Source organism: Eptatretus burgeri, chromosome 6, assembly GCF_056783735.1.
Source record: "Eptatretus burgeri isolate ZD-2024b chromosome 6, Ebu_testis_v1, whole genome shotgun sequence".
In the NCBI taxonomy this organism is placed as follows: domain Eukaryota; kingdom Metazoa; phylum Chordata; class Myxini; order Myxiniformes; family Myxinidae; genus Eptatretus; species Eptatretus burgeri.
In genome coordinates this window covers 4668978-4678977 of record NC_140966.1, presented here as the reverse complement: position 1 = coordinate 4678977, position 10000 = coordinate 4668978, and positions in this window count along the sequence as shown.

The window sequence follows — 10000 nt, the reverse complement described above, 5'->3', positions numbered from 1 at the left end:
CCATCTCAAATTCAGCCGCTGATGGCTGTGGCAGCCATTTTCCACTGCCTTTAAAAATTTTAAGATGGCCCAATATCGAAATCTGTTCATAATACGATAGGCTGCTTGTGTGCCAAATTTGGTGCTTTCCTCACAAAATGCACAATTGTTCTGCTATATTTCGCTAAGTTGCCCCACTATAAACCAAAAACAGGTTTCAAAGCAAAATCAAGTAAATTTCAAAGACACAAGGAAAGAAAAACTACACGTAAATTTCTCATACATTTTCATTGCACATCTTGCCCAACACATCAAGGTTCAATAAAAGTATTAATATTTTCATTATTTCTGTAATAATTAAATTCTAGTTTCAAATGAATTTAAACTAGGGATTGGAAATGCAAAATCACATTACATTGCTCAAAGGGTTTGCCTTTCATTTTGGCTTCTCCACAGGTTGATCACTAATTTTGCCTCTGATAGGACATAGTTTTAAAAGATTAACAACTTTTCATAACCTGAAATGACTGAGGCCAAAAATAAAAAATAGGAGTGAAAAAGGATATTTACCCAATGAAATATATTGTTCAATAAAAAAAGGGGGCACAATCATACACAATCAATATATCCAGGGAACAAATCTTCAGTGATGTTTGAAAAAGGACAAAGCGCTGATACAGCAACATCAATTCGGTTGACAAAAGTGTTTGTTGGCAGTGATCAGTGAGCAAGTCTACAATGGAAGTCACCTGACCTTTTTTTGTTATTGGTTTGCAATACATCGATTCCCATGCAGGTTCAGAAGGGGTGGCATATGGCAAAAGCGGTTTCCATCTCAGTACTCCTCCTACAGAGGTATTTATATAATAACAAAGTCAGAAAGGATAAATAGATTTACTGTCAACATTACTTAATAAACAAGAGCAAATACTGACTGTAGATGGAGTAGAGCTGGTGAATTGGACGTGTAAGCTCGGAAATGATGGCTTATGGGGTATCCATTTGACCTCAGTACTCCACTGAAACCCAAGTTTAAAGGATGTACGGATGACATCTACAAGTACTTTATCTACAGCTCTTAATGACCTGGTGCCAGTGATTTCAGCAATTTCTTTAACAGACTTCCAGCAACAATTGGATGTGTCATGAAGATGCCAAACATTTTTGATACCAGCTGAAATGAAGTTTTGTGAAAAACAACGGCTTTTGGGAACATTGGGAAAGAGTGGGTTGAGGAATAGAGGTTCTCCCACAAACATTTTAATATCATACAAATCCTTCTGGTGGGTCACCACTCCTGCTTGCCAAGAATTCAACAGACTCTGGTAAACAGAGGAAGGAGAGATGGATTCAATACTTTTTGATTCAATTAGGAACAACTCAAGGCTGTAGCCGAGCAATCCAGCTTGTCTCAATATTCGTTGTGCTACGGGGCGCCAAGGCAGTTTTTCCACATTGATCACTCGTATCGATTTCAGCCAAAAGGCCATCAGACAACACTTTACATCAATGAGCCCTTGGCCACCATCAGACAAGGGGCAACAGAGTAAGTATGACCACAACCAAGCATGACCATTCCAAAAAAAAGTTTACCAGTATCTGTTGAATCTCTTTCAGCAGGACATCTGGTGGCTGTAAACCAGTGGTTCCCAACCTTTTTTCTGTCATTTCCCCCTGCACCCAATTCAACCATCCAGATTTCCCCCTTCATGTGTATGAGAGAAAGAACAGTTAAAACACACTGAGACTATTTACTAATTTATTTTTCAAATGCACTAACACAGCTAACATTAAATTGTATTGAATAAGAACACAGCATTTTAGTGTGACTTCTGGCATTGTTTGCCGTTCACGAGTCCTTCAATGTCTGGGGGAGTTATGGAGAGCGCACAGCGAACATCCGCCTCCACCTCCAACTTGTTGCATGCCTTTGTTTTGAGGTATACCAGTGCCGAAAATCCTGTCTCACACAGGTAGGTGGAAGAAAACTGGACCAATATCCGCAGAGCATTGGTCGCAAAAAGCGGGTAGGTTCCTCGGACTTGGGTCCAAAACTCTTCCAGTTCCATATTCTGGAAGGCATCCTTCGCTGTGGAGTCGTTTTTCAAGTCCAGGAACTCTTCCTGCCACGCTTCTGGCACATCATCAACGTTCCTCTGAAATGGGTCTCTGATGAGCTTGTTCTCGTTGCTCTCGTTTGTGATCCCCGGGAAGTAATACTTGAATTCTTCCTCCAAGCCTTCGAGGTGTTGTTTGATATCCTTGGCTATTGGATCAGGCAGACCATCCTCCATATCCTCCACACATTCGTTCAGAGCGAGGAATGAGGAAAAACTTCCACTCCCCGCTCTTTTCTTCCACAGTTCCAGTTTAGCCACGAAAGCTCTGATCTTGTCCGACTGAAAAAGAATGTTGGTCCCTTTGCCCTGCAGTTTCCTGTTGAGCTCGTTCAATGCACTGAAAATATCGGACAAGTAGGACAGCCGCACACGGAAAAACTCACCCTTCAACGCCTCCAGAAGCACAACATTCTCTTGGGCCCGAAGGAAGGCTACCACCTCATCAAACAATTCCAGGACTCGCTGCAACATGTTTCCCTTTGAGAGCCACCTCACCTGAGTATGAAACAGCAACGATTCATGGTCGGCTTCCATGCCTTCACAGAGCCGACGGAACAGCCGAGTGTTCAGAGCGGAACCCTTGATAAAGTTGACGACTTTGATGACAGTCTCGAGATGCTGCTTGAAGTTCTTGCGGAGAGTTCTCGAAGCAAGCGCCTCTTTGTGGATCAGACAGTGTGTCGATTCCACTGCCGGATTCTTTTGCTTGACGAGCGTGCCGAACCCCGATCGAGAGCAGAGCATGGCTGGGGCACCATCCGTGCACACCCCAACCAGAGACTCCCAGCTGATGTTGCTGTCTTCGAAAAAGTCATTGATAAGGTCCATCACATCCTGAGCTTTGGTCGTGGTCTGGAGAGGTTTGCAGAAGAGGAATTCTTCTGCAATTCCTTTTTCGGTGGTATAACGAACAAAGACCAACAGCTGGGACAGATTCGCAACATCTGTCGATTCGTCGAGTTGAATCAAAAAACTGTGACCCTCGAACCTTCTGAACAACTTGGTTCTTGATGCTCTCAGCCATATCATTGATCCGTGACCGAATGGTGTTGTTTGAAAGGGAAATCTGGGTCATCTTGTTGTGGGCAGCCTCACCAAGGACCAACTTCACGCACTGCAGCATACAGGGCTTCACCAATGTTTCACCAATTGTGTGTGGTTTCTTCTCCCTCGCAATCTTGTACGAGACTTCGTATGACGCTTTCACAATAGCGTCCGTTTGCTGACGAAACGTTCCAGTTGAGTCCAGTCTCATCTTCTTCAGATAATTTTGTTTCAGCTTGAAGTATTCACGATCCTTGTTCTGTAGTTCGGGATGGCATCCTTGAAGGTGTTGCTTCATCTGGAATGGCTTCATGCTACCATTCCCCAAGGTCTTTGTGCAGATGTTTTTTTCGACATGATCACTTGCGGACCTGGAAAGAACAAGAGAGATCATATTAAGACATGTAATAGAAAAGAACAAACTAAAAAAGAAGAAAGAAAATAAAACATAAGAATGAAAGCGGGTAAAGTTCAGGAAACGGGTACTCCTGAGAAGAGAAGAACAGAAGGCTATTACTGGAAATTATTTTCTAATTATTTTCTGATAATTTCCAGAATTTTAATTCCAGACTAGAATTTCCCCCTGTAACACCCAAATTTCCCCCCCTGGGGGAAATTTCCCCCCGGTTGGGAACCCGTGCTGTAAACAGATGAATTTGTGCCACAACACAGAGGTAACTAAGGTATTAATTAGTATACGACCTCTGAAAGACATTTGCGGTAGGAACCTTTTCCATTTGTTAAGACGTTTGGTTACGTGATCTACCACTCCTTCCCAGTTAATAAGGGAGTACTGATAAGGACCAAGATAAACACCAAAGTATTTCACCCCCCTCTCTCGTCCACCTTCGATCTTTCAGAAGAGACTGAGGTGGCACTAAGGGAAGCCCACTGGATGTACTTGAGCTGAGGACACCCACAGAGCTTTACTCTTTTGCCAATTACACTGCAAATGTGAAGCAAGATGAAACCTATGTAAAGATCCGAGAAGAATGGTTAGATCCTGATCATTTTTAATTACTACATAGACATCATCAGCATATGCAGACACCAACATAGGGTGTTCTGGAGATGGAACAAAGCCAGAAAGAGTTCCTAAGATGAATTAGTAGTGGCTCAAGAGAAAGGCTAAACAGTAAACCCGACAATGGACAGCCTTGCCGAACACCCCTCTGAACCTGAATGGGAGAGCAGAGACCATCGTTTACTTTACACAAACTCGATATATTGTTGAATAACAACTTAATAAAACTAATGAACCTTTCATCCAGGCCAAACTTTTGCAACACTTAAAACATATAAGTGTGATCAATACTATCGAAGGCCTTTTTGACATCAAGGAAAATCAAACCAACCCCTTCCTTCTTCCTCTTTGAGGCCACAATCAATCAAATCTGTAATTAAAAAATGTTATCAGAGATTGATCTCCCTGGAACACAGTAGCTCTGGTCAGGGTGAGCGAGAGTCCCGATGACAAGTTTTAGCCGATTGGCCAACAATTTGGAAAAGAGTTTGTAGTCAGAACACAGTAATGAAATAGGGTACCAGTTCTTGATTTGACGGAGATCGTCACTTTTTGCGAGAAGACAAACCACCGCTCTTCGACAGCTGAGAGGCAGTATGCCAGAATGTAAACTTTCTTGCAGAACCAACAGTACTTCTGGACCTTACATGTGCCAAAATGCTGGAAAAATTCCACTGGAAGTCCGTCGATTCCAGGGGCTTTTCCACGTTCAAAGCTATTCAGAGCCATGCCGAGTTCCTCCAGGGTAAGCGGCTTTTCAAGAGCTTGACGCTGACCACAACTCAAAGAAGGAACATGATTTGTCATCTCAACACAATCTTTACACACAGATTCCTTCGCAAATAAATCAGAAAAATAATTTTTCACAAGTCTGTAAACATAACTTTCATTTTGTGTAATATTCCCTTTAGCATCTAACAAGGAGAAAATCTGCCTTTGAGATTTCTTAACCCCTTCTAACTGGAAAAAAAAAAAACTTTTATTTGGGGTGTCAGAAAACTTCACATTTTGGATTCTGAGTCGAACTGACATCCCGATTACTTTTTCATGAATCAATTCTCTTAGATAAGCTTTTTTTTTTCCAATAATAACCAAAGTTTCCTGTCATTTTGAGCTTTAGCTAAGTCTTCCTCCAACTGCAAAATTTCAGTTTCCAAGAGTAAAACAGCAATTTTATTCTTGCTCGTAGAAAATGACTTATTTGAGACATAATGTTGAGAGACATAATGTTGTAACTGCATTTTTGGCGAAATTGAATAAAAATGGCTCTCATGTCTTTCAAATGGTGTTGAAAGACATGAGAGCCATTTTATTCAATTTCGCCAAAAATGCAGTTACAACATTACGTCTCTCAACCCGCGTTATAACATTGACAGAAAATGTGAATTTGAGCTTTCGCGGTGTCCCACCATAACTGGATAGAAGAATAAGAAGGTTTACTTTGGATAAGTTTTTCCCAAAACTACGAAAAGCGTCAGTAAAAAAACAATCCTCTAACAAGCTGGTATTAAAGGTCCAACACACTTTTAAGAGTAAACTGAGAAGAGGATAAACCAAGCACTACCAGGTGATGATCAGAGAAAATTGAAGGAAAGGTTACAAGACACGAGTACGTTTCTAAAAGTGGAGTTAAGAAACCATCTATCCAGCCTCGCAAGTGTTATCAGCCCGTTAGCACACCGGCACCATGTATACTGAGATGCTGTACAGTGCTGCATGCGCCAAGCATCGAGTAAACCAAGTGATGAAAAACAACAAGATATGTGTTTATGATATTCAGGATGTGGTTCTGTTGTTTTTCTATCCAAATTAGGTTCAAACGTGCAATTGAAATCTCCTCCGATACAAATACAATGATCAAAGACTAAAGTATGAAGGTAATTAGCCAGATGTGTGAAAAACTCTTTACGAGCCCCACTCACTCAGAGCAGAGACATTAAGTAAGGTGAGGTGAAATCCTTGATACACGAACTCTAATGATGCTAAGTGTCCTTTAACTATTTCAAGAAAACTATACGAGTCAGGAACAAAACCTGGATGAAGCAAAAAAGCAACCACCACCGAGACAGAAGACAAATTACGAAAGAAATAAAGCCCCTTATTAAGGCAGAGCCAGTCAGACTGTGACGTCTCTGTTCTGTGTGTTTCTTGCAACAAACAGATATCGACATGTTTCTGAAGCAACAAGTTTTTAACTTGGAACCAACGCAAATGGTTAGCACCACCCCCATTAATGTTTAAGGTACCAAAAAGCACTTCCTCCCTTTTCATCCTGTATCGGGGGGTTTGGCAGCTGTTAGAACATTCTAACCCTGCTTTTGTAATAAATTTCCTCAGTCTGTGAATTTGTGGTTTAGTTATTTCAAAATATTTAGAATTCCTAATTATGCACTTTGCAATCTGCATGAAGGAAAGAAAGTCAGGAAAATATTTATGAATGATGACATTCCGCTGCCTAAATGTCTCATTCAGAAACGATACAATAACCTGGGGGGGGGAATATCTGTACATGATCAAATATGACTGACAGATCAGTCACCTCCATGTCGTCATCATCTGAAGCAGACAGCTCAGATGACCTTCCACTAGGTTCGTAAATATCACCCTAGACCTTTACTAACTCGTTTCCAGACACGTCTAAGAGGGGTACCGAGTGAAACAGGGTTCGCAAAGTACCACCGTACAACACTTTCAACATGAGATGGGGCCTCGAGTCCACCATCTTGTACAACCATATCAGGCACCTCTACCAGGGCCTCACAAACTGTATGTTGATCATTGGTTGGGGCGGGAACATTGCATGGAGCCGCAACACCATTTTGGTCTGTCAGGAAAAACTAGCGCTGATACCTCCATACGTTCAACACATGTTTCAACAGCACCAAGAGACACTTTACCGCTATCTAAAGGACCAGGACCACACTGTAAACTTTGAAGTACATTCTCATTATCACAAACCATTTCATCATTTTTTCATTCCGATGAGGTTCCTCAGTTACCGGAACAGCCGTATCCAGTACGACTACCTTGGGAGCGCCAGTGCGGTCACAAGGAGCAGACGCTCTACGCTTTTTTGACACTTAAAAACAAAATCATCCTTACCGTCCTCACGATGTAAGGGAAGAGTATGAGTGGGAACGTTGGATTCACTGGGCATCACCTCCTCCACCATACAAGGTTGTGGGTCGTGAACTGTTTCACAATCTAAATGAACGTGTCCCGATTCTCCACACTTCGAACAAGAAGCTTTCGAACAAAATCTTTGTAAATGGCCAAAGGCTCCACAAAGAAAACATGTTAAAGTCGCTGATGAAGCAAACACATGGTAATTGAAATGATCAATTTTAATCTTAAAAGAAACCTTTAAATTCGTGCCCTCCCCACGGTCCGGCAGCACCATGTCAAGTTGCCGCCAAAAGCTCATCACGTGCTTTGCTTGGTCATGGCAGCACCCCAGGGGGATCATCAAGATCTTTGACACAATTTTTCCATAAGGAGACAAAACAGACGCAAGTTGTTCATTTGACATGAAAGGAAGCACATTAGACAATTATTTTCATTGCCAGGACATCCATCGGGGAGGCCACAACAAAGTGACCACTACGGGTGGTTAACCCGGAACTCACGACATCGTGAACAAAACGTACATCGGAAATGAATACCACGACCTTCTGATTCATACGTGACGCAGCACGTACATGCTCAATGCCGATAGCGTCTCCAACCGCCAAAACAATCTCCTCAGTAAGAACCCCGTCAGGGGGTACGCAAACTAAAACATGCTTACGAGTTAGTGCTTCGAAAGCAGCATCTTGCTGCGAGTGAGCCACCGCCATGTTACAAAGACTCGACGCTCATTGTCTTCCTCACTTAGGAAGAGGAAGTTAACAATGCACTCCTACTTTCCTGAACTTTGAGAAAGAGGGCACTAACGAAACAAAATAAGGAAAGGCAAGATAAATAAAAACTAAAATAAAACAGGTTTAAAGCGAAAGGCTTTTAAATAATGAATGGACTAACAGGGCACCGCCCAAAAACTGACGATACCCTTACTAACACTGCTACGTGCTCTCTCTTCTCTACACAGAAAGGAAACACAGGGGAACCTTACAAGTAGAAAACGAACACGGGAGAAAACGAAATGGGGAGTGTGGGAGATACCAACCAGCACGGCAGAGGACAGGTCCTCATGACACAAAGCAAGGAGCGGCCATGACAGTACACACCGTACCAACAGCCAGCAGGGGGTGAGAGAGAGAGGGAGAGGGAGAGGGAGAGGGAGAGGGAGAGGGAGACACAGAGACAGACACAGAGAGACACAGAGACAGACAGACACAGACACAGAGAGAGACACAGAGACAGACACAGAGAGAGACACAGAGACAGACAGACACAGAGACACAGAGAGAGACACAGAGAGACACAGAGAGACACAGAGAGACACAGAGAGACAGACACTTTTGTATGCTTTTATTAGAAAAGTATCAAAGCACACTCCATGAAAACAAATCCAAACGATTTTACAGCAGAAATAAATTCAACAAAAGCAAGGGTGTCTGTTCATGTCAAAACCACCACAGAATAATACATATATGCAAAAAGTAAGTGCAAGTACTTTACACTTTTACAAACAAATTCCATCACGAAAAGAAACTCAAAACCTCATCAGTGTACCACTGATCACCCACAATATCCAGGCTCAAAAGATAAGCCTGCTCCATTTTTACTTGGGCCGAAAACATACCTTTAAAGCACAAAAGCACATTTGCATTTTTCCCCTTCAATTTTGCTTTACTGGTTTTATAAATTGCCAGTTTGGCAATGCCCTACAGAAAAGACAAGTGAGCACAATATATGCCCGAACAAGAAGGTATATACAGAATTGTGCTATTACATGGAAAACAGAAACCACTTTAGATGACGAACGTATGTCGCGACACACCGTCTCCCAGTCTGTACTGATGTACCAAATATGAAATGTGAAAGTTGAAAACTACACCTCACTGCCATGGTATTAAAAACACCTCACCCCCACATTATTAACTCGAACCAAGTCGTCGATGACACACCATCGCATATTCCCTCGCGCACTGCTTTGTCCCATTAACACTCGGTGAAATTTTATCTTGCAAAATGGATTGACTATTCTTTTCTATTTGAAGTGCTTTATGACCAAAGACTTACTATGTTTACTAAATCAGAAGTCATGGCAAGCATGTCAACATTTCATGAAACATTAATTTAACACTGTCCAGCAATAGAGAACTGTGCATCAATTTAATCATAGGAATGAACTGTTGATATAAATTATAATTATTCATCATCAATTAGACAAATACAGTAAAACCTGTGACTATTTGTCACTCATGGGAGCCACATAAGTAAGTTCTTGAAAATAATTTACCATGTACAATGGTAAATACACTTAAAAAAAAAATCAGCATCTCACTGCCATGGTATTAAAAACATTTCACTGCCATGGTATTAAAAACATTTCACTGCCATGGTATTAAAAACATCTCACTGCCATGGTATTAAAAACACCTCACTGCCATGGTATTAAAAACACCTCACTGCCATGGTATTAAAAACACCTCACTGCCATGGTATTAAAAACACCTCACTGCCATGGTATTAAAAACACCTCACTGCCATGGTATTAAAAACACCTCACTGCCATGGTATTAAAAACACCTCACTGCCATGGTATTAAAAACATCTCACTGCCATGGTATTAAAAACATTTCACTGCCACGGTATTGAAAACATCTCACTGCCACGGTATTGAAAACATCTCACTGCCACGGTATTGAAAACACCTCACTGCTACGGT